Source organism: Electrona antarctica, assembly GCF_951216825.1.
Source record: "Electrona antarctica genome assembly, chromosome: 1".
In the NCBI taxonomy this organism is placed as follows: Eukaryota; Metazoa; Chordata; class Actinopteri; order Myctophiformes; family Myctophidae; genus Electrona; species Electrona antarctica.
In genome coordinates this window covers 37,456,961-37,464,297 of record NC_136806.1, presented here as the reverse complement: position 1 = coordinate 37,464,297, position 7,337 = coordinate 37,456,961, and the positions used below count along the sequence as shown (strand labels likewise).

At 47.1% G+C, this 7,337-nt stretch overlaps 1 long non-coding RNA gene across 1 annotated transcript; it reads right to left on the bottom strand.

Moving 5' to 3' along the window:
• Positions 1 to 3,984: 3,984 nt before the first annotated feature.
• On the bottom strand, positions 3,985 to 6,281 carry LOC306930920. Its single transcript, XR_013790935.1, has 3 exons — positions 6,197 to 6,281; positions 4,234 to 6,112; positions 3,985 to 4,145 (listed from the first exon to the last, which is right to left on the bottom strand). It is a non-coding gene; the product is annotated as an uncharacterized lncRNA (long non-coding RNA).
• Between the last annotated feature and the right edge of the window lie 1,056 nt (positions 6,282 to 7,337).

The following is a 7,337-nucleotide window of genomic DNA, read 5'->3' as shown; positions in this document are numbered from 1 at the left end:
ACTCACACTGTTCCCATACTTGACTTAGTACAATTAAGTACAAAGTACAAGTACAATTCTGAGGTATTTTTTACTTTAAACTTCCTTATTTACAATTTTCAATTCAGCTGTATAGCCTAAATTTCGGCCATTTGAAAATAGCAGATCTACAAGCTCACAATTCGTTGTGATGCGCCGCAGCTTGTAGATCAAAATATCTTTTAATCGATTTTGAACTTGTGAAATGGGACATTCTGCACAATGAGTACTTTTACTTTTGGTACTTTAACCCATTCAGGCCTGACGTCGAAATTTAAAAAAAATGTTTTCTAAATCATGACAATTTTCTGAAAGATTTGAGGCACATTTTAACGATTTTTCAAAAATAGCAACCTACAAGTTCATAGCGCGCCACTTGGTGGCGCGCTATGAGCTTGTAGATCTGCTATTTTTCAATAGCTAAATTACAACATAATGTTTAAAACACCAAAAGGGGTTCCCGCCCAAAATGGGTTAAGTATATTTTGATGCTGGTACTTGTATTTTTACTCAAGTAAATTTTTAATACCGGACTTCTACTTGTAACAGTATATCTACATTGCAGTATTGATGCTTTTACTACTTACTTAGTAGGCTACTTCTTCCATCACGATTTGTTTCTGGATTTCTTGCTGCCGGTCCGTCCGGGTAATCGAATCGTTAACCTTTTCGGTTGTAATCTCCCTCCTCAAACCATTAGGCCGCCGCTGCCCCATGGTTTTGCTCTGTGATTCTGATTCAGCTGTTTGTTTTTAGTTTACTATTCTTTATATCTAGACATCAAACATACTGCAGTATAGCTGCTAAGTGCTAATACAGTGTTGCAACAGGGGAGCCGTGGCAGGCTTTCATTTGATGGTATATAACATGATAAATGTCGTGGCATTCATATCCAAATTGCTCTTAGTCCAACAAGGTTTATTTTGGTCTATTTATACAGTAATCCCTGAGGAAAGCTGCTGACAGCACAACAAATCTGTTCAGGTAATTCTATAGTTTTATTGCCTTGATAAATGAACTGTCACAATGATATAGCTCCAACATATTTGTAGTTATTTGTGCTTATTTTTTATGTCGCACACCATCCCACAAAACAACATTCTGTTTGTTTAAACACTTTCAGCCTGGCATCCCTATTGGAGATGTCATTATAAGCAAAAAATAATTTAAGTAAAAAAAAATAGGCCTAAATATATATATATATATATTTGTATAAATTTCCCTTAAAGGAGCATTCAGTGATTTGGGTGATTTGGAAAAAAACCTGGTCCGCCCCGGTAACATGATGTGCACATGCACACGCTCTACAATGGAGGAAGTGCAACAGACCAACAGCACGTGCACCAAGGCCCGCCCCACTCGATCATGATTGGAGGAAGGCCCCTCATCCTGATTGGATGAAGGCTTTGCCACCCAAAGCCAAAACCGAAACTAGGGTTTTTTGACCCCAGGGGCTCACTGGGGACAAGGAAGAACTCCTTATATGGTCAGCACACTTTATAGTAGGGAGGATTATCCAAAAAATAAGAAAAAATTAATGATATTTGAATTAAGTGAAATCACTGAATATACCTTTAAGTAGTTTACCACTTACAATACAATGTATATTTAATTGACCGGAGTCCCCCAGGGCTCTATACTATGCTTCTTTTCCCCTGCCTCTACGCCACATATCTACACCGAAATTAAGTAGATCAGCTATTTTCATTATTACTCGCCACAGAATTGGGATTCAAGTGGTTAACATTCAGCCAAATTATTTCAAACTTCTTGATTGAAAAAAGAAAAAAAGAAAATGGATTCCCATGATTATAACTTATTATAACTAAACTACATGTAATATCTTTGATCATTACTTTGGCTAACTTCCATATACCTATAGTACCTGACGCCTATGTTTGTTTGTAAATGTAAGGCATGCACAGCCTGGGGTGGGGGTGGGGGGGGTCTGTGGCTGTGAGCGTGTAAAGACCCTGTGCTCTCATTAATCTCCATTGCTCTGTGTCACCGCTTAGTAAGAAGGGCTAGATTACCCCCGTCCCTGGTCTGAGAGTCTCATTTAACCACCCGCCGCACGCCATTATTCAGCCATCACAGGACAACCACAAAACAAATGGTATTTACCTCACAGGCTTTATGACCCTGTGCAGAGAGGAGAAGGAGAAGTAGTAGTGGGAGGCTCGAGAAGAAAGAGGAAAATGGGAATGGGATGGAGACGAGAGTTTACAGGAAACTCATCATGGAACGACACCCAATTCCTCACCGGCTGGAACTGTGTCATCTTTCAGCAGAGCCAAGAGCCAGCCTGGAGTGACCCAGAGACGGATTTGACACAGATCTTTGACATCCATCATCTAATCCTTCATCCCACATTAAGCAATACCCCCCCCCCCCCCGCCCCACACACACACACACACACACACACATGATAGGATGGGTTAGATTTCCATGGCAACATGCAGTAATCCCGGGGATGCTGAATGCTTGGCTGATTGAGGCTGCGTTCGAATATAAAATCACATGCCTGCACACACACACACAGCACAAAAATGAATACATTTCAAAATTAGGGCACAGCTAATTAGTCACCCTCATGTCGACAGGCTACAATGACGTATCACAGCCCACAATCAGGCGCTTGCTGGTGCGGCTTCAACCTACACGGCTCAAATCAAAGCTTATAGGAACCCCGAGGACAGCATGATCCGTTATGTTGTGCATTAAAGCCGGGCCTTCCATCATGTGTTGTGTGGTGTCACATGGTCTGGCCTCGCTGGTCGCAATCCCAACATCTGGATGGCCTTTCATTAACGAACATAAGAACTAGCCGGCACATGCCGAACGAATGATCTCAAGGTGAAATCGGAGGAAAAGAACGATGTGTTTCTGGTGGATGGGGGGATGGTGGAGGTGACGATGGTGTGTGCTTGTGTGCGTCTGAGTGTGCGTGTGCGTGTGCGCGTGCGTGTGTGTGTGTGTCATGGGGGGTACAGAGCAACCCTGTGAGTGAGTGCCTGTGATAAATCCACAGTTTGGTATCAGCCATGAGCGCAGGACAACGCTGCTCTGTGAATGTGATTCACAGTAGACATGGCTGACCTGCTGGACGGGGATCAGCGGGGATCACCAGGATGAAGACACGACCCGGGAAATAATGAACTCCCCACATGATCACCCTGCCCTGGTTCACAGCAGCATCATTTTAATAATGTGTTACCTTTTGGATGATGGCCGATAGTGACAAGTGATCAGATGGAATGATACACTGATAATCTGTTTAATGGATTGATTTTTACCATTGAGGGGAGAGCTGTTTTTGGAAAGCATGAGGACACAGCAGATAAACATTACAACTGCAGCTTTGTGCGCAGGTGTCTCTCTGTGTGTGTGTGTGTGTGTGTGTGTGTGTGTGTGTGTGTGTGTGTGTGTGTGTGTGTGTGTGTGTGTGCGCGTGTGTGCGTGCGTGTGTGTGTGTGCATGTGTACACTCATTTACATTACAGCCACGCTGCGACAGGAGAAGTGATCTGGCCTCTGGATGACATTCAGTGTCTCCTTAATCACTTCTGACACACTTTTCACACTGCGGTGACAGTGGCAGCCACTTATCGATGGGTGTCACAGGTTCAGGTGGAGTGACAGCCAGCCAATATACACGCCACGGCTCAGAGTTGTGCCCCGATAAGAATTAATTTACCATTGAGTTGGACTAAAGCAATTGGTTCCCAACCTTTTTATACTTTATAAGTACCACCTCAAAAATATTTGATACCACCATAATAACTAATGTTAAAATACAGGAGTGTATACCTGCCCTTTTTGTTCCATTCCCAAGCCAATAATGCTGCTGCTCTGACAAAACTGTCTAATCACTAATCGGCACAACTGATATTATTATCTTTCTAATGTGATTAATCCATTGTAGAAGCTGACCAACACCAAGACACTCTGAGGGCTGGAGTGCACAAGAAAACAGTTTATTTAGGGAAAATTAACAAAGGTGGGGGAGGGGGGAATAAATGCAGTCAACTTAAATCATCATCCCATTCGGGGTTAGTTATAGAGTCACTCCTCCTTGCGTGGGGTCCAGTATTTCATCATGCATCAATTTAGTTCCTTATAGGTTGCCTAGAAAATAGAAAGGCATTCCATTAGACTCATCCAACTTGCATAACAGGGTAGAGAGAGAATAGTGGAGTGTGTAGTTTTTACTCACCGCATCCCAAGCAGAGGAAAACATCGGGTTGTGGGGCTGAACCTCAGTCAGAGCATGCCTCTTACCTCTAACAAACTGCTGGTCAGGGCGGGCCCACATGGACACTCCACGTATCCTCCCCCTAAGCTCCCTGCCTGGGTCACATGCATTCTGGATCACCCTGCCCGGTCGATGTTCCACTTTAAACCTATAATCTTGGAGGTCTAGAAACCATCGGGTCACCCTGGCATTTTTGAGTGGTGTAAACCACTCCTACAACTGGCTTTGTTAGTTTACGTGTCTGTCTGTCTGTCTGTTCGTACCAAAAAATGAGCACGGTTGCTATGGTCACCCAGTTCACACGGGTGTGATTTCATTACGTCAGACATTACGTCAGACCACAGCTGATCAGTCTATATAAGACCTTACACCACTCAGTTCACACGGGTGTGATTTTTATCCTTGTTCGTGGCCATCCATTTCAGGGGGGCATGGTCGGTCACCAACAGGAATTCACGGCCCCATAGGTAATACTTGAGGTGGTGGATGGCCCACTTGACTGCCAGGCATTCTTTTTCCACCGTAGAATAGTTCAACTCATGTTTCAGCAACTTACGGCTGATGTATGTGATTGGGTGTTCGTCCCCCTCAATCACCTGGGCCTGGACGGCTCCGATTCCGGTCCCGGACGCATCTGTCTGAAGTACAAAAGGTTTGGTGAAGTCAGGGGACATCAGTACTGGTTCTTCACACAGAGCTCGTCTTGTTTGCTTGTGAGCCCAACAGGAGGTGACGTAGAGGCTCTGCCGAGGGGCCTCTGACACCGTCTCCATGGTGACATCACGATCACGTTCCCTGTCGGGAGAGTCCCAAGAGAGATGGTCCTCCCGGCCACACACATAGCACCTTCTCCGGGGTTGGGTTTGGGACTGTGGCGCCGTTGTCCTCAGGTGTGGCGTGGCCACTCTTCTCCTATCTTCGCCAGTACGCTCTTCTCCCACTGGGTGGCGGGTCTATTCAGATTTAGACATTTTCAACATGTCACCACTTACTTGATAATTTTCAAGCAGGGCTACCAACTCGTCTAATGTATCAGGGGGGCTCACTTGGGATGCATATTTCTTAGGGTCAGGTGGCAAGGAACGTATACATTTGTCCAATACCAGTCTCTCAATCAATGGCGGGCCATTGCCTGTCGTTAACCAACTTTGGGTAAAGCCTACAAGGGTAGCCACCTGTGGTCGGGGGGGCTGGGCTGGGTCATACTGCCAGGTATGGTATCGCTGGGCCCGGGCAGACAGGCTGTACCCGTGGCGGGTTAGAATGGCGGTTTTCAATTTGGCATAATCACGGGCATCTGCAACTGTCTGCTTGGTCAGCACGTCACTTGGAGAGCGGGTTACTGTAACATCTCTCTCACTGCCGCTTGTAGATCAGCCTGTGACTTCAGTAGGGCAGTCAGGGCATGCTCCATGTTGTTTGGTGTTGATCAGCGTGCCTGTGACTTCAGTAGGGCAGTCAGGGCATGCTCCATGTTGTTTGGTGTTGATCAGCGTGCCTGTGACTTCAGTAGGGCAGTCAGGGCATGCTCCATGTTGTTTGGTGTTGATCAGCGTGCCTGTGACTTCAGTAGGGCAGTCAGGGCATGCTCCATGTTGTTTGGTGTTGATCAGCGTACCCAACTTCTCCACCACTTGTAGAAGCTGACCAACACCAAGATGCTGAGAGGGCTGGAGTGCACAGTTTATTTAGGGAAAATTAACAAAGGGTGGGGGGTGGGGGAGGGGGAAATAAATGCAGTCAACTTAAATCATCATCCCATTCGGGGTTAGTATTGGAGTCACTCCTTGCGTGTTGTCCAGTATTTCATCATGCATCAATTTAGTTCCTCATAGGTTGCCTAGAAAATAGAAAGGCATTCCATTAGACTTATCCAACTTACATAGCAGGGTAGAGAATAGTGGCGTGTGTAGTTTTTACTCACCACATCGCATACCACAGAGGAAAGCCTTACTGAGCTGACGTTCAGCCTTAGTGTTTTATAGCCCAGGCTAATCTGAACCCAGGTGTCCTCATTTGGTGATTAGACACAGCACAGCAGTCATCATTTCGAGCTGATTGAAGAGAAATGTATAGGTACCGGCCGTACCGCCCCGTAATCACCCTGCCTAGGGCCAAACACGGTCTGTGGGGCTGAACATCAGTCAGAGCGTGTCTCTTACCTCTAACAGACTGCTGGTCAGGGCGGGCCCACATGGACACTCCACAGTCCACACCGTTCTCAAATCTTCTATTAAAGGCTAGGTGTGCTGTCATGCTCATTTCAGCACGGCTGGATACTGGATAGCCTATTTCAACCAATTGCTTGGTCAGAAGAACTACCTGTAGTAATTTAAATATTTCATTCCACTTTTGTCTTTTTTCCCCTTTTCTGGGTGACTCCTCAGTGTACCACCAGAGGGGGGCTCAGGTACCACCAGAGGGGGGCTCAAGTACCACCAGAGGGGGACTCAAGTACCACCAGAGGGGGGCTCAAGTACCACCAGAGGGGGGCTCAAGTACCACCAGAGGGGGACTCAAGTACCACCAGAGGGGGACTCAAGTACCACCAGAGGGGGGCTCAAGTACCACCAGAGGGGGACTCAAGTACCACCAGAGGGGGACTCAAGTACCACCAGAGGGGGACTCAAGTACCACCAGAGGGGGGCTCAAGTACCACCAGAGGGGGGCTCAAGTACCACCAGAGGGGGGCTCAAGTACCACCAGAGGGGGACTCAAGTACCACCAGAGGGGGGCTCAAGTACCACCAGAGGGGGGCTCAAGTACCACCAGAGGGGGGCTTAAGTACCACCAGAGGGGGGCTCAAGTACCACCAGAGGGGGGGCTCAAGTACCACTAGAGGGGGGCTCAAGTACCACCAGAGGGGGGCTCAAGTACCACCAGAGGGGGACTCAAGTACCACCAGAGGGGGGCTCAAGTACCACCAGAGGGGGACTCAAGTACCACCAGAGGGGGGCTCAAGTACCACCAGAGGGGGGCTCAAGTACCACCAGAGGGGGACTCAAGTACCACCAGAGGGGGACTCAAGTACCACCAGAGGGGGACTCAAGTACCACCAGAGGGGG